We start from the raw sequence: 20,902 nt of genomic DNA, 5'->3' as shown, positions 1-20,902 counted from the left end.
CGACAACCCAAAATTACAGACTTTCTCATTTCCAAAGAGCCCTCCAAATCCAGGGTAGCTCCCTCATCACCTCCTGCATCAGAGAACAAAGGTGATCACCTCCCAGAACATGGGGAAACATCTCAAACCCCACAAATAGATCTACCAGAATATCTTCTCAAGGATGACCAGACCCTGGGAGGTGAGCTTTTAAATACCACCCACCTTAATAGCACGGTGTATATGGACTTTGGCAATTTAAGGAAATCCGATTTTATGTCCTCCCACATCATATTATCAGAGAGCCCGATGAAGGGTCCGGCTGTTGCTAACCTCAAAGGGAGCCCAATAACAACCTGGTCAGAGTCTCCCATTATAGAAGTACCCATTTGTAAAACTACTACATTAGAGTCAAAGGCTTGCACTCCTTTAACACCCACAATTAATCAAACACAGCAAGATAAGTTAACCGCAGCGAGGGAAGACAATATCAGCTCAATGCAGACATCCCTAGTAGAAATTAGAGATACTCTACAAGAAATCAAACAACTCATGACTCTTATGTTGGGCCATCTGACAAAAACTGAAAACTCTTCAATGACCCCGCAAGGCCGACAAAGGAAGACAACTCCACTTATGACCCAGGGCACACGGACTATTACAATCTATCTCCAGGAACAATAAACAGAATTGCCAGCCTGAGCCTGGAGGAGTTGCTCCTCTGTGTAGGCCCTTCGGCAGAAGCTTGTAAAAAGTCCATTGCCCCTAAAGTGGCCAATACTAAAACTGACCTCACAAATCAGGACTTGTCAGCCAACACAGGGCCCTTAACTCAGGACCAGCCGGTCAATACAGGGTCCCTAATAAGGGGAGGGAAGGGACCTTCAGTTGGTAAAAAGAAGGTGACTAACTCCCCAAGGTGACTTTACCCGCTGAAATAGCAGAGAAGAGGAAAACCAAGTGCAAGACAGTAAAGTTCAAAACGGATCATAAACATACGGGCAAGAAAGCCAAGGGCTTGAAGTTCAATCCCCTGTTCAAATTATTGGACTCTACAACCAGCCCAAAGAAGAAGCGTGACATCAATAATACACATCTAAATGATAAGCGACCAAAAAGGGATCAAAGAGTCAACAGAGCAGTGACGGAAGGAAAGAACAACACAAGACAGCAAAATAGAAACATCAGTCAGCTCAAGTATACACCCCAGGATGATATATACCAAATGTCTGCTGACCCTGTCTTTCCTGGCGGGCGCACTCAGAGCCAGCGCACCAAGTGCTCCAAAGAACAACCTGTTAGCCAATGGCCTCCGAACTGTGACTCCATTGTGGGCATCCCTATTCCTGTCCTTAATGGTGCTAGGGGATTTTAATGCTAGGACTGGAGAAAATGATGAGGCTATCTATGCCCAATTTAATATGATCCCCCCGGACTGTATCCCCTCCCGACATCTATTCCCAAGACAGTCTAAGGATCTAGGTTGTAATTATGCAGGTCTATGCTTAATGCAGATGGCCAACAGCCTGGATTTAGCCCTACTAAATGGGTGCACCAAGGGGGACAGGCCAGGGGAGTATACATTTATCTCACCAATGGGAGGCTCAACCATTGATTACATTATGATTTCCAAGGATCTGGCAGATTTAATATGTGACTTTGGCGTGGAATGCCGCCCTGAGAGTGATCACTTCCCTTTGTTCTTATCAGTCAACTGCAGAGCCACTAAAATATTTGCAGACAGCGAATTTTCCCTCCCTTGGACAGCTGAAATAAGAGCTGCCCGAGTAAAATGGTCCACAGAAATGGTTACCCTCACAAGACAGTTACTACTAACTGGGACCCTCTCCTCCTTTGGTAATTCCATTGTAACAGCCGACTCATTCTCGGCTGCTCTAGAGGCCTATAAAGGGCTGATAAATCATCTGGAACCTCATCTGACATACAGAAAGTTAAAGCCTAGACCCTCTCAAGCGGTTCACTCTAAATCCTGGTTTGATGCAGAATGCAAAAGAACAAAGCATGATCTAATAGCCCTATACAAAACACAGAAGCTGGATAAGATTCCTCCAGACTGGTTTATACTAAAGAAAAACTATAAAGCCTTGATTAGGAGGAAAAAGCAGCAAGCTCAGAGAGAGAGAGATGGCAACAACTGATATTAGCATCCGAACTTAAGGATTCAGCCTCCTTCTGGAGGATTGTGGCAGGGGGCATGCGGGACTACTCCCCCAAACCCGACTGCGGCATCCTCCCCATGGTCTGGGGACAGTATTTTCAAAGCATTTACGCTATGCATCCTGAGAGTGCTTCAGATTTGTTTACATCTTACGAAAATTTGCCATATTGGCCCCCGGTATCCCCAGGAGAAATCTCCTCCTTAATTTGCCAAACAAAATCGGGTAAAGCCCCTGGTGCTGACTGCATCCCAGTAGATTTGTTGAAGGCCAACCTGGACAGGTGGGCTCCAGTCCTGGCCTCCTTATTTTCCTGGATTAACTATACAATGTGTATTCCAGAAGACTGGGGATTAGCCATTATAGTACCAATATTTAAACGAGGGAATAGAGGAGACCCTGCTAATTACTGACCGATAAGCCTACTTAGCACAATCAGTAAATTGTATGCAAGATATCTGCTGGGGAGGCTTTCAGACTGGCTTCAAGTAGAAAATATATTGACTGATGTGCAGGCAGGATTAGGCCAGGGAAGTCTACCTTGGATCAGGGCTTCATCCTACAACACCTAGCTCACAAATACTCTTCCCCCAAAGGAGGTGCCCTGTATGCAGCCTTTATTGATTTTAAGTTCGCCTTCGATCTTATCCCAAGAAATAAACTTTGGGCCAAATTTGAATCTACGAACATAGACAGACGACTGTTTTTGCTAATGGGACAACTGTATGAAAATACTCATCTGAGAGTCCTCTGTAATTCAGCAGGAGATCTGTCCTATCCAATCCCAGTTTTCAATGGGATCAAACAGGGTTGTATACTGGCTCCCACCTTGTTTAACTTCTATATTAATAACATAGCTGAAGATTTAGCTAAGCCTGAATTTCATCCCCCCAAATTACACTCACGTCATGTATCAATGCTGCTTTATGCAGACGATGCGGTCCTACTCTCATTAACATGTGTAGGACTAAGAAGACTCTTGAGGGGGCTTTCTTCCTACTGTAACCGAGAGCAGTTAGTAATTAATTACCAGAAGACCAAAGTCCTCGTGGTCAGTAGAAGAAGAAGAGTAAAGCACAATTGGACTATCAATGGTCATCCCATAGAGCAGGTTTCCAGCTATAAATACTTGGGCATAATCTTTCATGCCTCGGGTTCCTGGGCACCCCACATAAAGCATGCAGCACTGAATGCTCATAAAAGTGCAGCAGCTTTAACAAGATTTTTTCACACCAAAGGGGGTCACCATATCCCCTCAGCCATTCAGGTTTTCAAGGCTAACATTGCTGCTCAAATGCTCTACGGGTGCCAATTGTTTGTTTTAGGTGACCTACGTCCTTTGGAGGTAGTTCAAACTAAATTTCTTAGATCTATTCTGACTGTACCCCCCTGTACACCTAATGTAGCCCTTTGTTTAGAGGCAGGCCTAATCACCATAAGAGCATGCGCCAAAGTCCACATGTTTAATTACTGGCTAAAGCTTCTCTTCTCTTCAGAAGGCTTGGTACAGATGTTACTTTTTGACTCTTTTCAAACAGAATGGAAATTACAACTTACAAAAGAAATAAGGCAAATGGGCTTTTCCACAAATGTTCTTTTGGCGATGGGGCATGTCGGTGCCAAAGCAGCACTCAAACAAAGAATCTGGGACATAGAACTTCAAGAGCATATGAGCCAGTTGGGCAAATACAGTGTAGTCACTAATAATGCCTTTACAATATCTTCATATCTAAAGGGCACAATGTCAACAAAGACAAGAAGAGCCTTTACATTAGCAAGACTTAATGTTTTACCCTCTAAACTCATGGAAGGAAGATTTAAACATATACCTATCTCGGATTGCCTGTGTCCATGTAATGATGGCCAAGTGGAAACTGTAGGTCATGTCTTACTGTACTGTCTTTTTTATAGAGATCTATGCATTAACCTCTTGAGCCCAATCATTCGCAGATATCCGGGGAGACCTGATGAATTCTACATCAGGCTACTTCTTTCCGATCAAGACTCCCCTATTACACGCTCTGCAGCAAAATTTTGTTCAGCAGCAGTGGCACAGCGCTCCCTTATAGTTTCCTGAGTTCACAGGTCGACTGGTTCTAAAACGAGGGTGGTTTACTGTCAAGCGTAGAGAAATGTTGTGGCCCCAATCAAAGGGAGGAAATATTTACATTTTAACCATAAAATATGTTTTATGAACTGGCTGTACATCTTTTTAATTGCATTTTGTGTATTTTAACCACTTAATATGTTTTATGAACTAATTTTATATTTTTAAACTGCATTTTGTATGTTTTAGCCACATGTTTTATGAATTGGATGTACATTTTTAAACTGTATTTTGTATATGTAAACCATAATTATGTTTTATGAGTTGGTCACCTGACCGTAATAAATAAATTCAATTCAATTCAAGATTATAAGTAATCAAATCCATGTTTTAATGAATGAAAGATAATAGAGCATCCATGATTTTCCTTCTGTGATTCACTTATTTAGGTAAAGGTAAAGGTTCCCCTTGACAATTTTTGTCCAGTCGTGTCCGACTTTAGGGGGCGGCGCTCATCCCACTCTTCAAGCCATAGAGCCAGCGTTTGTCCGAAGACAATCTTTCCGTGGTCACATGGCCAGTGTGATTTAGACATGGAACGCTGTTTACCTTCCCACCGAGGTGGTCCCTATTTATCTACTTGCATTTGCATGTTTTCGAACCGCTAGGTTGGCGGGAGCTGAGACAGGCGACGGGCGCTCACTCCGTCGCGTGGATTCGATCTTACGACTGCTTGGTCTTCTGACCCTGCAGCACAGGCTTCTGCGGTTTAGCCCACAGCGCCACCCTTAAATAAATCATTGATACAGTGGGGATAATATCCTCCGGTGGCAGTGAAAAAAGCATAAAGAACAAGTCTCCAAAGGTGGACTTATGTGAGAGGGAAAACACACAGGGGTCGCTGGGGGTGCGCAATAAGTCCCTACAGACTGAAAATAGAGGACTCCACCTGCCGAGGGAGCCCCTCAGACTAAATGGCTTGCTTTGAAGGGCCCTGATGGAGGGTGGGAGACATGACCATGGACACACACCCCTTCAGTGGGGGGCAGTGGCGGGGAAATCAGAGCAGCCGGCAGCCGGGATCCCAGGAAAGTAACTCTAACCATGGTTACCAACACAGCGTGGCCGTCAAGTGGGCTCAAAGGACACCTTATGTATCTCCGGAGAAATCTATATGTGGCACAGGAAGCAACAGAACTGGATATGGAACAACTGATTGGTTCAAAATTGGGAAAGGAGTACGACAAGGCTATATAGTGTCCCCCAGCTTATTTAACTTATATGCAGAATACATCATGCAGAAGGCTGGATTGGAGGAATCCCAAGCCGGAATTAAGATTGCTGGAAGAAATATCAACAACCTCAGACATGCAGATGATACCACTCTGATGGCAGAAAGTTAGGAGGAATTAATAAGGGTGAAAGAGGAGAGTACAATAAATGATCTGAAGTTCAACATTAAAAAAACGAAGATCATGGCCACTGCAGGGAAGCAAGAAATATTAAAATTCATTTTCAATTCTTTCAACTTAGGATCTCGGGTGGTTGTCTAGGACTGTGTTTGTCCTCAACTGCAAGTCCTTCTTGTAGTTCTCCCGAAAGGCACCTGTTCGGCTTTTCAGGGAATAGAGAGTGGACTAGTAGGGCTTTCAGGTAAGCCATCGAGGTTTCCCTGTCTCTTGAGACTAAGAACATATTAAAAAGCTTGTTGGATCAGATCAATGGTCTATATAAAATAACATTCAGCTTTTGAGTGGCTCAGGGCGGCCACCTGCTCTCAAGCCAAAAATGCTCAGTCTTTCCCCAAATTACTTTCCTGAAAAAGTAAATTTCCCAAATTACTTTTTCTGGCTCTCTGTAGCTTCAGCCCATCATGACGTGTCTTGTGCTCTGGGAGGATGGAGAACGGATCCTGCCCCTCCTCTGTAGGACAGCCTTTCAAGTATTTGAAAAGTGCTATCCTATCACCCCTCAGTCTTCTTTTCTCCAGGTGAAACATGCCCACTTCTTTCAGCCTTTCTTCCTAGGGCTTGGATTCCAGTCCCCTGATCCTCCTTGTCGCCCTCCTCTGAACTTGCTCCAATTTGTTGGCATCCTTCTTAAAGTGTGATGTCCAGAACTGGACACAAGACTCAAGAAGAGGCCTAAACAGTACAGAATAGAGGGGAACTAGCATAGAGTTGGAAGGGGCCTATAAGGACATTGTGTCCAACCCCCAAATTTGATAGTCAGTCCCTACAGCCCCTAATCTGAATCATTGATAAGAATGTTGAAGAGCATTGGGTCCAGAAGTAAACCTTGTGGTACCCCACTTGTTACCTCCTTCCAGTCTGAGAAGAAGCCAATAATAAGGGCTCCTTGAATATGCTTCTGTAACCAATTATAGATTTGCCTGATAGTTGCTTTATCCACCATACACCTTGTTAGCTTGCTAATCAGGATATCATGGGGCACTTTGTCAAAGGCCTTGCTGAAGTTAAGATATATTATGTCAGCAGCATTCCCATCATCTACCAACAAGCCTGATGAGTACGGTAAGAACTCCCCTGTTGCGTCTCACTGTAATACTATAATGTGTTTCCCACTTTTTTTGTTTGTTTGTTTTTAATCTTTTGAAAAGCCCTGAAGGTGGAAGGACTGAATAGCTATATGCAGTGCCTTTTGACAGCTAGTGCCAGAATCTCTCCGGAAGCGCCCACTATTTCCAGGGCTGGAGATCCCATGGATTTGGGATCTGAACATCCCATGTGTTTGGGATCTGAAGACTCAAAACTGGGAACAGAATGGCCTGCGCCTGGGGCAGAACTTGGCAAACTCCCTTGAGGCTTTAGTATTCTCTATCAGAGATGGGAGGCCTGTGGCGTTCTAGCTGTGGACAGACCACAGTTCACATCATCCCTGAACATTGGCTACACTGCCTAAGGCTGAGGGGAACTGCAGCCAAAGAACAGCTGATGAAGGGGTCTTAATTGCCCACCGATGGAAAGTTTTCCTCTGTAGCCAATAAGACCTTGGCAAGGCGGTGGCTGGTGGGACTCCTGTAAGAGGGTGAAGTGTTGACTTCCCTATTCCACATTGCTGTTCCAGAGAAATTACCTCCCCACTCAGACTTCCTTTTGAAAAACATGGTAGACATGATTCATTGTGGTCATGTTGTAACTTAGCCTTGAAATGACTTTCGTATAGGCTTCCTTTTAAAATGGGGATGCTGAGCCCCTGTTGGACAGGGGTGTGGAAGAACCAATTTTAGGAGCTACTGAGCCATGGAAAACTTGGTGGCCTTGAGCGATGCACTGTCCCTTGGCTTGACCTCCCATTGTGGGACTAAAACAATGGGGGAGTAAAGCCACCATTGTATACTACTCTGAGCTCATTAGAGAAAATGCAGGATATACATATAACCAATACATAAATGAATCAATCAGCAAGTAACATAGAGGAAAGCTTTTAAAGATCTCCAAATATCTGGTAATAGGTGGGCAATGGGAGATAGTCACACAGTCTGTCAGGGCCTTCTCGGTGGCTGCTCCCAGGCTTTTGAATGCACTGTCCCGAAAAGCCAGGTTGGCCCCTTCCCTCTTGCCCTTCCATTGTCAGGTAAGGACCTTCCTTTTTCATGCAGGCTTTTAAGCAGTATGTGTCTCGGGAATGCTTGTTTCTGGACTTACAGAGTTTTAAATGTTGCAGAATTGTTTTTAATCTTGATTTTGAATCTCAATACATGTTCAGTGGCTTTAATATGATATTAATATAGAATTATAAAACTGTGTTTGTTTTATAGTTTTAGCTGTTATGAACCACCCTTCATCCCTTATGAGGAGAAAGGCAGCCTATAAATAATATAAATACTGTAAATAAATAAACATCACCTCTGATGTCACGATTGCTGGCAAAGAGATCCCAGTGTAACCTCTTTCAGAGCCTGGGAAAAGCTTATTTTTTCAAACCTTACAGCTCCCAGGCTCACCCAGTCAACATGGCCATTGGCTAGGCTGATGGGTGGGGATTGTGGATGTTGTAGTCAAAAAAATGTAACATTCCCAGTCGGAGAACACTGGACGTCTCTCTGAGAGGCCTAAGAGTTCAGGAGGTTATTCTGTGTCCCTGATCCCTCCACTGTTGGGCCCATTCTTGAGCACCAACCACTCATCATTGAATTGTGCTCCGTTATCATCATGCTGAGCAAGCACTGGCGCAGTTGCGTGTTTCTCAGCCAGTTCATTCTCCCCCTCCTCCGGGGGGCCTTCTAGGCCAGAGACTTTGCCAGAGCAACTGTCAGAGACTAGATTTTTATTGGCAGGGAAACCTCCTGGTAGCTCGCCCTCCTTTGGCTGCTGGATAGGGCCAAATTGGCTGAGGAATATGGGCACTGGAGTCCCAAACCAGTATCTTTTCCCTGGTCCCAGAGCTTGTACTTTAGTTAGCTTTTAGGAACTCTGGTGCCTTTCCCCATGGATGACTATCTTGATGTTTGGATCCCTTCCACCCCTTCTGCCTTTCTGCTGGTTAGATAGAAAGTACGCCTTTCTCTCTGAGCCTAAAACAGATTGCGGTCATCTTTTCTTCCAATCTAGCCAGGCAACACATTAATCGGCCTTGGATTTTTGCTTGTGGCAACAAAGAATGCCCAAGATGAGTCTGGGAATGAAGAGTTTCAACTCACCGGCTTGGATGGGTTTGGGGGTGGCCTTGGTTATTCTTTGAAATAAGAATAAGCTTGGAAATCAAAAGGATCTACCTCAAAGTCTGGTTGTGGTCGAGAAATTGCTGCACAGCATTACTCAAATAAAAGAGAGGTGTGCTGATAAGGCTTCTCAGACATTAACTCTGACTTTTGAACATCTCCAGGGTATTCTTGTTTGTATGAGCTGACTGAAGAGAATAGGGGTTGTAGTCCAAAAATAAAAGGTTGCTAAGCTATGGCCCAGTCTCCACTAGCAAGGAGTTCCTGAGACTTCATTATACTTCACCTCAACACTTTTTTTTCCATTTTAAGAAATACTTTAAAAGGATTTTTAATACGGATAAGATACTTGGCTTGCCTCTGCTGCTTATCATATTGTGTGTGGTTCCCTTATTTGGGGGTGGTGTATAGGTATATATATGTGATATCGCATGCGGTGCAGTGGGCAAATTAATGACTGAGACTCCAGAGACCTGGGTTTGAATCCCCTCTCAGCCATTAAAACCCACGGGGTGTGTAGAACCGGTAAAGGCAAAGGTTCTCCTTGACAATTTTTGTCCAGTCGTGTTCGACTCTAGGGGGTGGTGCTCATCCCTGTTTCCAAGCCATAGAGCCAGCGTTTTGTCCGAAGACAATCTTCCGTGGTCACATGGCCAGTGCGACTTAGATACGGAACGCCGTTACGTTACCTTCCCACCAAGGTGGTCCCTATTTATCTACTTGCATTTGCAAGCTTTTGAACCGCTAGGTTGGCGGGAGCTGGGACAAGCGACAGGCGCTCACTCTGTCGCGTGGATTCGATCTTACGATCTGCTGGTCTTCTGACCCTGCAGCACAGGCTTCTGCGGTTTAGCTCGCAGCGCCACCACGTCCTTAAGACTTGTACTGGTAAAACCACTCTTTAAATACCCCCATTAGCATCACCGTAAATCTATGGCCCATATAAAAAGTGTATAAATGCCTTCTGCATGGGAATAAACTAAGATTATTAGAAACTGTAATCTAAGGACCATTTTAATGAGAAAAAAACCAGTACGTACAAGATGGTAGTAGAGCTGGCTGGAGAGCTCAGTGGCTTAGGTCTCGTGAGAGTTGCAATATTAGGGTGCCCGTCTGAAAACAGAAATAGAGCATAGAGAATGCAGGAAAAGAATGAAGCAGCTTGGCCATCATCATCCTCGTAGAACTGTTCAGCTGGAAGGGGCCCTTTGCCGGCCATCATTCTAGATAGCTGCCATGGGGGCCGTCAAGATCCAGGCTGCCCTCGGCTAGGTAAAGCTTGGCGTTCTTTCTCCTGCTGGCAAGGTGAGCACCCTATTGTGCTGCCATTTTGGGCCCTTTCCTGGCTTTTCGAATCATAAATACAGACGCTCAATATTCCACATTCATAAACCAGTGTGTGTGTGTTTTGGAAGAACTGAATATTATCTTTTAAGGATGTTCAGCTGCTTTGGCTCCTTTTTTAAGGAGAAAGGCGGGGGTAATCATCTTTTAAAAGATAAATAACTCTATCTATACAAATGAGCCTATTTTGTGCTTGTGCGTAACTACGGCTTGTCCTCAGCGGTATTAGAGATCTGGAGAAGGGAGATATTCATTTTTTTAATGCATCTATGAATAGGGAGGTCACCAACATACAAGGGTTATCCCTTTTCCTTTGGTCAACCTACTAGGCCAGCTCAGGTTGGCAGCGTTCTGTGACATCACAAACGTTGGCCCAGCAATGTTCTGACAACAGAATTTACTCAGGAGGAGGGGGATCAACTGTCATTTTCTTGAGAGACAGACAGCGTGGCGGTTTAACAGAGTCAGTCTGTTTTTCGTCTCTGTGTCTCCATCCAAAAATGTTGTGCCTCACGGTTTTCATCGCGCACGTCCTCAAGCAATGGATAGGAGGGCCTAATCTTGATGTGGAAGATGCTGACAAGGAGGAGGAGAAAGGTGAGTCTAGGCCTTGGGGGGAAAGGCAGGAAGGGACTGAAGTCCCTTGAACTGAGTTTTTTTTATTTGTTTGGTTTTTATTAACAATTTGGGATAGGGTAGGGCAGTGGTTCTTAACCTTTGTTACTCAGATGCTTTTGAACTGCAACTCCCAGAAACCCCAGCCAGCACAGTTGGTGGTGAAGGCTTCTGGGAGTTACAGTCCAAAACTCCTGAGTAACCCAAGGTTAAGAACCAGTGGGGTAGGGGATACAAAAAGTAAGGGAGGGATAGGGGAAAAAGGAAAAAGAAACAGGGCAAGGAGAACATAAAACTTTCCATTTTTCTGCTATATAGTTGCCCTCCAGTTTCTAACTTACATTTACGTCCACATTTTAATCTATGTTATTCAAATGGTATCTGGTGACTGAAGCCATTTATATAATAAATCCCATTGTTCAGTTGCCTTTTGTATTGGACAGTCTTTCAGCACTTCTGACAAGATACCCATTTCTGCCACTTTCTGTATCTTCTCAATAAGTTCCTCTTGTTCCGGTATCACTGATTTCTTCCAATTCTTAGCATAAAGAATTCTGGCTGCAGTGACTATGTATATGACTAAGTAGTTCTTTGTCTTATTTATATTATTTGGCATAATACGCAGTAAAAACAGTTCTGGGGTTAATAGAATGCTACAAAGTAATTATTTTTTGTAACGGAATATGTACACCTATCCAAAATTTCTTCGCTACTCTACAAGTCCACCACGTATGGTAAAAACTTCCCTCATGTGCTTCACACATGCAACAAACATTTGATACATCTGTATAAATTTTGATAGTCTTTTGATAGTTTTTGCAGAGTCATATACTACCTATAAAACATATATGTTCTCCTTGAAATTAATTCTTGATTTGATGTGAATCTTATGGCTACTCCTCTAAAAAACTGCCTTACTTGCCCCCCAAACCATTGTCATTGGTGTTTCTCGCCTCATAAATATGTTTGAAGAAGAAATCCATGTCTTTTTTTTACTTGCTTAATAAATTCCTCATTTTTTAGATGTGAAGTATTAAGCTTCCAATTAAATTCTTTTGATTTGCTACCCAATTGTAATGAAATTGTATTTGGTAAAATGTCTATTTGCTCCAATTCTTTCAGTTAGCTCACTGGTTCTTAACCTTGGGTTACTCAGGAGTTTTGGACTGCAACTCCCAGAAGCCTTCACCACCAGCTGTCCTGACTGGGGTTTCTGGGAGTTGCAGTTCAAAAGCATCCGAGTAACAAAGGTTAAGAACCACTGATTTAGCTCATTGAGATCCAATTCTTGACCACAATTTGTGTCTGTTAGAAGAAAAAGTATAATCGCTTGTCTTTGGGTTACATATCCTCCAATCATCTATCATATTTATTTTTTCCACCAATTGTAAAAAGTTTATTGAGATTGTTCCTCTTTTTTTGTTAATTTGTCTGTTTTTGTGTCTAGTTCTTTGTCAAAAACAGCATTGAAATCCCCTGTCACGCAGTAATATTCATAGTCTTTATTTATTAGTTCTAATTGCAGTTGTTTTTTAAAAAGTTTATTGAGTTCCACTTGGCATGCAAATATTAACAATCAGTCTTTTCTTTGATTCTCTTTTTCTCGTTTTCTCATGAATCCACGTATCCTCCCCCCATCTTGTAACAGGGTGTCTCTTTTTATTCCTCCAAGGTGGATCGCTCCTGCTGGCACTGGAGGACCAAGAGAGTTCAGCCGAAGAAAATCTGGCATCTGAGGTGTTATTTTCAGTTGGGCAAATAAAAGCACAGGGAACAGAATCCCCACCAGATTCTCCCACCCCGGTAGCCAAACTGAGGGACAAGCATCGGCAGCGACTCATCACGCGAAGATCTGAAGCGCGCATGAAAGCTTGCCAAAGAAACATCGGATTCAAGACCTCTCGGCGTTTGTTGCTTGCTGCTCCTCTATAATTGATCTGTGGAAACAACACCTCCATCGTCCTGCAATCTTGAACCTTGCTTACTTGCCCCTTCTGATTTTTTACAACTACAACTCCCATGATTCTTTCTGGTTCCGGTTCCGGCTGCAGGGTGGAGCAGCGTTTGTATCTCCTTGCTCCTGTTTTTTAGTAGTTTTAATTAGTTTTAAACAGTTTTAGATAGTTTAAACAGTTATGTTTTTAAAGTTTTAATTGCTCAAACCTTCAGCTTTTAATCTTGGTTTTAGCAAGTCTTTTAAATTTTTTAAAATGTTTTTTTAAGTTAGTTAGAGAATAAGCAGAAGCTCTTTAATTCTCCGGGCCTGAGTGATAAGGACAATAAAATAAAATAAACTTACAAAACAGGCTGATACTTCCTACTAGCATTTCTGCTAGTCTTTTGACAGCCTTGAGGACTAGAGAAACATGGTTCATATGGAGCTGGCAGAATCTTTGGAGCTGGACTTGACTCTTTCTCCCCCGGTGCTGTGTCGGATTAAGGAAACCACTCCAATTACCATTACACCTATATCTGATATACACAGAAGCAGGGAGGCCCCAGCTTTGTACCAGAAGCAACTTTGGAACAGAGACGTTATTACCTCCATCTCCCCTCTGGAACTCCACCAAAAATATATTACTAACCAAATTGAAAGGAGTGAATACAACCTGGCAATGGGGAAGATGCGACAACCCAAAATTACAGACTTTCTCATTTCCAAAGAGCCCTCCAAATCCAGGGTAGCTCCCTCATCACCTCCTGCATCAGAGAACAAAGGTGATCACCTCCCAGAACATGGGGAAACATCTCAAACCCCACAAATAGATCTACCAGAATATCTTCTCAAGGATGACCAGACCCTGGGAGGTGAGCTTTTAAATACCACCCACCTTAATAGCACGGTGTATATGGACTTTGGCAATTTAAGGAAATCCGATTTTATGTCCTCCCACATCATATTATCAGAGAGCCCGATGAAGGGACCGGCTGTTGCTAACCTCAAAGGGAGCCCAATAGCAACCTGGTCAGAGTCTCCCATTATAGAAGTACCCATTTGTATAACTACTACATTAGAGTCAAAGGCTTGCACTCCTTTGACACCCACAATTAATCAAACACAGCAAGATAAGTTAACCGCAGCGAGCGAAGACAATATCAGCTCGATGCAGACATCCCTAGCAGAAATTAGAGATACTCTACAAGAAATCAAACAACTCATGACTCTTATGTTGGGCCATCTGACAAAAACTGAAAACTCTTCAATGACCCCGGAAGGTCCTGCAAGGCCGACAAAGGAAGACAATTCCACTTATGACCCAGGGCACACGGACTATTACAATCTAACTCCAGGAACAATAAACAGAATTGCCAGCCTGAGCCTGGAGGAGTTGCTCCTCTGTGTAGGCCCTTCGGCAGAAGCTTGTAAAAACTCCATTGCCCCTAAAGTGGCCAATACTAAAACTGACCTCACAAATCAGGACTTGTCAGCCAACACAGGGCCCTTAACTCAGAACCAGCCGCTCAATACAGGGTCCCTAATAAGGGGAGGGAAGGGACCTTCAGTTGGTAAAAAGAAGGTGACTAACTCCCCAAGGTGTCTTTACCCACTGAAATAGCAGAGAAGAGGAAAACCAAGTGCAAGACAGTAAAGTTCAAAATGGATCATAAACATACGGGCAAGAAAGCCAAGGGCTTGAAGTTCAATCCCCTGTTCAAATTATTGGACTCTACAACCAGCCCAAAGAAGAAGCGTGACATCAGTAATACACATCTAAATGATAAGCGACCAAAAAGGGATCAAAGAGTCAACAGAGCAGTGACGGAAGGAAAGAACAACACAAGACAGCAAAATGGAAACATCAGTCAGCTCAGGTATACACCCCAGGATGATATATACCAAATGTCTGCTGACCCTGTCCTTCCTGGCGGGCGCACTCAGAGCCAGCGCACCAAGTGCTCCAAAGAACAACCTGTTAGCCAATGGCCTCCGAACTCTGACTCCATTGTGGGCATCCCTATTCCTGTCCTCATAGGGAATAGAGGCAGGCATGCAAGAAATAAAAGAAGATTTAGAGGAAACAATGAGATGAGGAGGAGATCCACTGCCAATCAGATGAGCATAGGTCATCAAAACTTTGAAGCAGCCCCAAATTTTAACGAGGCCAGGAGGTACCAATTTAGTGGTGGCAATTATGTGCAAAACAAAATGATTTGACACAGGGTTGATAGCTCTCCACAGGTACTTCCTCTAACCGTCATGGATATAAGTGCTACAGATGAAGCGAGATTATACAATCAGGTAGTGCATAATGTAGCGTTCAGTCAGGAGTCAACTCCAATGTGTGGTATAGATAAGGAAACTCCTCAGCATTTAACCCATGAACTTGGAATAATTCATCACAGGAAGTCTGTTGTAAAAATACTGTCTTGGAATATTGCCGGGTGGCAAGCCAAGGTTGGGGATACTGCTTTTATAGACTATGTCTCTAATTTTGACATTTTATTACTACAAGAGACATGGTCCCAAAGGGAACTAATATTAGATGGTTTTGCAACTCACACCCTTAAAGCAGATCCCGGTGGAAAAGGTGGCCGGTTAAAAGGTGGCATGGCCATCCTTACAAAAACAAAGATGCAGATATCAGTTGTAAACCTCCAGCCCAGCTATAATCTAGCACTGGCGGCCATTTTGAACTTTACTACACAATCCTTGTTGCTTATCAATGTCTATATCCCCCCGCAGACAGCTCGCTCCAAGTCCAAAGACCACTGGGCAAAACTAACAGACTATATTGATAGCCTGGTTTTATTATATCCAACAGCTTCCTTAATGGTGCTAGGGGATTTTAATGCTAGGACTGGAGAAAATGATGAGGCTATCTATGCCCAATTTAATATGATCCCCCCGGACTGTATCCCCTCCCGACATCTATTCCCAAGACAGTCTAAGGATCTAGGTTGTAATTATGCAGGTCTATGCTTAATGCAGATGGCCAACAACCTGGATTTAGCCCTACTAAATGGGTGCACCGAGGGGGACAGGCCAGGGGAGTATACATTTATCTCACCAATGGGAGCCTCAACCATTGATTACATTATGATTTCCAAGGATCTGGCAGATTTAATATGTGACTTTGGCGTGGAATGCCGCCCTGAGAGTGATCACTTCCCTTTGTTCTTATCAGTCAACTGCAGAGCCACTAAAATATTTGCAGACAGCGAATTATCCCTCCTGTGGACAGCTGAAATAAGAGCTGCCTGAGTAAAATGGTCCACAGAAATGGTTACCCTCACAAGACAGTTACTACTAACTGGGACCCTCTCCTCCTTTGGTAATTCCATTGTAACAGCCGACTCATTCTCGGCTGTTCTAGAGGCCTATAAAGGGCTGATAAATCATCTGGAACCTCATCTGACATACAGAAAGTTAAAGCCTAGACCCTCTCAAGCGGTTCACTCTAAATCCTGGTTTGATGCAGAATGCAAAAGAACAAAGCATGATCTAATAGCCCTATACAAAACACAGAAGCTGGATAAGATTCCTCCAGACTGGTTTATACTAAAGAAAAACTATAAAGCCTTGATTAGGAGGAAAAAGCAGCAAGCTCAGAGAGAGAGATGGCAACAACTGATATTAGCATCCGAACTTAAAGATTCAGCCTCCTTCTGGAGGATTGTGGCAGGGGGCATGCGGGACTACTCCCCCAAACCCGACTGCGGCATCCTCCCCATGGTCTGGGGACAGTATTTTCAAAGCATTTACGCTATGCATTCTGAGAGTGCTTCAGATTTGTTTACATCTTACAAAAATTTGCCATATTGGCCCCCGGTATCCCCAGGAGAAATCTCCTCCTTAATTTGCCAGACAAAATCGGGTAAAGCCCCTGGTGCTGACTACATCCCAGTAGATTTGTTGAACGCCAACCTGGACTGGTGGGCTCCAGTCCTGGCCTCCTTATTTTCCTGGATTAACTATACAATGTGTATTCCAGAAGACTGGGGATTAGCCATTATAGTACCAATATTTAAACGAGGCAATAGAGGAGACCCTGATAATTACCAACCGATAAGCCTACTTAGCACAATCAGTAAATTGTATGCAAGATATCTACTGGGGAAGCTTTCAGACTGGCTTCAAGTAGAAAATATATTGACTGCTGTGCAGGCAGGATTTAGGCCAGGGAAGTCTACCTTGGATCAGGGCTTCATCCTACAACACCTAGCTCACAAATACTCCTCCCCCAAAGGAGGTGCCCTGTATGCAGCCTTTATTGATTTTAAGTCCACCTTCGATCTTATCCCAAGAAATAAACCTTGGGCCAAATTTGAATCTACGAACATAGACAGACGACTGCTTTTGCTAATGAGATGACTGTATGAAAATACTCATCTGAGAGTCCTCTGTAATTCAGCAGGAGATCTATCCAATCCAATCCCAGTTTTCAATGGGGTCAAACAGGGTTGTATACTGGCTCCCACCTTGTTTAACTTCTATATTAATAACATAGCTGAAGATTTAGCTAAGCCTGAATTTCATCCCCCCAAATTACACTCACGTCATGTATCAATGCTGCTTTATGCAGACGATGCGGTCCTACTCTCATTAACATGTGTAGGACTAAGAAGACTCTTGAGGGGGCTTTCTTCCTACTGTAACCGAGAGCAGTTAGTAATTAATTACCAGAAGACCAAAGTCCTCGTGGTCAGTAGAAGAAGAAGAGTAAAGCACAATTGGACTATCAATGGTCATCCCATAGACCAGGTTTCCAGCTATAAATACTTGGGCATAATCTTTCATGCCTCGGGTTCCTGGGCATCCCACATAAAGCATGCAGCACTGAATGCTCATAAAAGTGCAGCAGCTTTAACAAGATTTTTTCACACCAAAGGGGGTCACCATATCCCCTCAGCCATTCAGGTTTTCAAGGCTAACGTTGCTGCTCAAATGCTCTACGGGTGCCAATTGTTTGTTTTAGGTGACCTACGTCCTTTGGAGGTAGTTCAAACTAAATTTCTTAGATCTATTCTGACTGTACCCCCCTGTACACCTAATGTAGCCCTTCGTTTAGAGGCAGGCCTAATCACCATAAGAGCAGGCGCCAAAGTCCACATGTTTAATTACTGGCTAAAGCTTCTCTTCTCTTCAGAAGGCTTGGCACAGATGTTACCTTTTGACTCTTCAAACAGAAGGGAAATTACAACTTACAAAAGAAATAAGGCAAATGGGCTTTTCCACAAATGTTCTTTTGGCGATGGGGCATGTCGGTGCCAAAGCAGCACTCAGACAAAGAATCTGGGACATAGAACTTCAAGAGCATATGAGCCAGTTGGGCAAATACAGTGTCGTCACTAATAATGCCTTTGCAATATCTTCATATCTAAAGGGCACAATGTCAACAAAGACAAGAAGAGCCTTTACATTAACAAGACTTAATGTTTTACCCTCTAAACTCATGGAAGGAAGATTTAAACATATACCTATTTCGGATTGCCTGTGTCCATGTAATGATAGCCAAGTGGAATCTGTAGGTCATGTCTTACTGTACTGTCTTTTTTATAGAGATCTACGCATTAACCTCTTGAGCCCAATCATTCGCAGATATCCGGGGAGACCTGATGAATTCTACATCAGGCTACTTCTTTCCGATCAAGACTCCCCTATTACACGCTCTGCAGAAAAATTTTGTGCAGCAGCAGTGGCACAGCGCTCCCTTATAGTTTCCTGAGTTCACAGGTCGACTGGTTCTAACACGAGGGTGGTTTACTGTCAAGCGTAGAGAAATGTTGTGGCCCCAATCAAAGGGAGGAAATATTTACATTTTAACCATAAAATATGTTTTATGAACTGGCTGTACATCTTTTTAATTGCATTTTGTGTATTTTAACCACTTTATATGTTTTATGAACTAATTTTATATTTTAAACAGCATTTTGTATATTTTAGCCACATGTTTTATGAATTGGATGTACATTTTTAAACTGTATTTTGTATATGTAAACCATAATTATGTTTTATGAGTTGGTCACCTGACCGTAATAAATAAATTCAATTCAATTCAATTCAAGATTATAAGTAATCAAATCCATGTTTTAATGAATGAAAGATAATAGAGCATCCATGATTTTCCTTCTGTGATTCACTTATTTACCCTTAAAGAAATCTTGTTTTATTTGGCAGCAAGAGTGTGAGACTCATCATTGATACAGTGGGGATAATATCCTCCGGTGGCAGTGAAAAAAGCGTAAAGAACAAGTCGTGTCCAAAGGTGGACTTGTGTGAGAGGGAAAACACACAGGGGTCGCTGGGGGTGCGCAATAAGTCCCTACAGACCGAAAATAGAGGACTCCACCTGCCGAGGGAGCCCCTCAGACTAAATGGCTTGCTTTGAAGGGCCCTGATGGAGGGTGGGAGACATGACCATGGACACACACCCCTTCAGTGGGGGGCAGTGGCGGGGAAATCAGAGCAGCCGGCAGCCGGGATCCCAGGAAAGTAACTCTAACCATAGTTACCAACACAGCATGGCCATCAAGTGGGCTCAAAGGACACCTTATCTATCTCCGGAGAAATCTATATGTGGCACAGGAAGCAATAGAACTGGATATGGAACAACTGATTGGTTCAAAATTGGGAAAGGAGTATGACAAGGCTATATAGTGTCCCCCAGCTTATTTAACTTATATGCAGAATACATCATGCGGAAGGCTGGACTGGAGGAATCCCAAGCCGGAATTAAGATTGCTGGAAGAAATATCAACAACCTCAGATATGCAGATGATAACACTCTGATGGCAGAAAGTTAGGAGGAATTAATAAGGGTGAAAGAGGAGAGTACAATAAATGATCTGAAGTTCAACATTAAAAAAACAAAGATCATGGCCACTGCAGGGAAGCAAGAAATATTAAAATTCATTTTCAGTTCTTTCAACTTAGGATCTCGGGTGGTTGTCTAGGACTGTGTTTGTCCTCAATTTCAAGTCCTTCTTGTAGTTCTCCCGAAAGGCACCTGTTCGGCTTTTCAGGGAATAGAGAGTGGACTAGTAGGGCTTTCAGGTAAGCCATCGAGGTTTTCCTGTCTCTTGAGACTAAGAACATATTAAAAAGCTTGTTGGATCAGATCAATGGTCCATATAAAATAACATTCAGCTTTTGAGTGGCTCAGGGTGGCCACCTGCTCTCAAGCCAAAAATGCTCAGTCTTTCCCCAAATTACTTTCCTGAAAAAGTAAATTTCCCAAATTACTTTTTCTGACTCTCTGTAGCTTCAGCCCATCATGATGTGTCTTGTGCTGTGGGAGGGTGGAAAACGGATCCTGCCCCTCCTCTGTAGGACAGCCTTTCAAGTATTTGAAAAGTGCTATCCTATCACCCCTCAGTCTTCTTTTCTCCAGGTGAAACATGCCCAGTTCTTTCAGCCTTTCTTCCTAGGGTTTGGATTCCAGTCCCCTGATCCTCCTTGTCGCCCTCCTCTGAACTTGCTCCAATTTGTTGGCATCCTTCTTAAAGTGTGATGTCCAGAACTGGACACAAGACTCAAGAAGAGGCCTAAACAGTACAGAATAGAGGGGAACTAGCATGGAGTTGGAAGGGGCCTATAAGGACATTGTGTCCAACCCCCAAATTTGATAGTCAGTCCCTACAGCCCCTAATCTGAATCATTGATAAGAATGTTGAAGAACATTGGGTCCAGAAGTAAACCTTGTGGTACCCCACTTGTTACCTCCTTCCAGTCTGAGAAGAAGCCAATGATAAGGGCTCCTTGAATATGCTTCTGTAATAATAATAATAATAATAATAATAATAATAATAATAATAATAATAATAATAATAATAATAATAATAATAATAATAATAATAATAATAATAATAATAATAATAATAATAATATAATTTATTGTCATTGTAAGTATATACACAGTATACCATACAACGAAATTCACAATAACCAATTATAGATTTGCCTGATAGTTGCTTTATCCACCATACACCTTGTTAGCTTGCTAATCAGGATATCATGGGGCTCTTTGTCAAAGGCCTTGCTGAAGTCAAGATATATTATGTCAGCAGCATTCCCATCATCTACCAACAAGCCTGATGAGTACGGTAAGAACTCCC

At 43.0% G+C, this 20,902-nt stretch overlaps 2 long non-coding RNA genes across 2 annotated transcripts in view; one reads left to right on the top strand and one right to left on the bottom strand.

The window, feature by feature from the left end:
- The window catches only part of LOC144584288 (uncharacterized), a 362,675-nt gene that overhangs the window by 201,142 nt on the left and 140,631 nt on the right, over nt 1-20,902 (bottom strand). The gene's annotated exons all lie outside the window — the stretch shown is intronic.
- On the top strand, nt 10,377-18,852 carry LOC144584287 (uncharacterized). The gene is made up of 2 exons (XR_013538442.1): nt 10,377-10,828; nt 12,519-18,852. It is a non-coding gene; the product is annotated as an uncharacterized LOC144584287 (long non-coding RNA).

This window comes from Pogona vitticeps, chromosome 9 (assembly GCF_051106095.1).
Source record: "Pogona vitticeps strain Pit_001003342236 chromosome 9, PviZW2.1, whole genome shotgun sequence".
NCBI classification, from domain to species: domain Eukaryota; kingdom Metazoa; phylum Chordata; class Lepidosauria; order Squamata; family Agamidae; genus Pogona; species Pogona vitticeps.
Note: the sequence above shows the minus strand (reverse complement) of the source record. Positions and strands in the feature narration are given on the sequence as shown.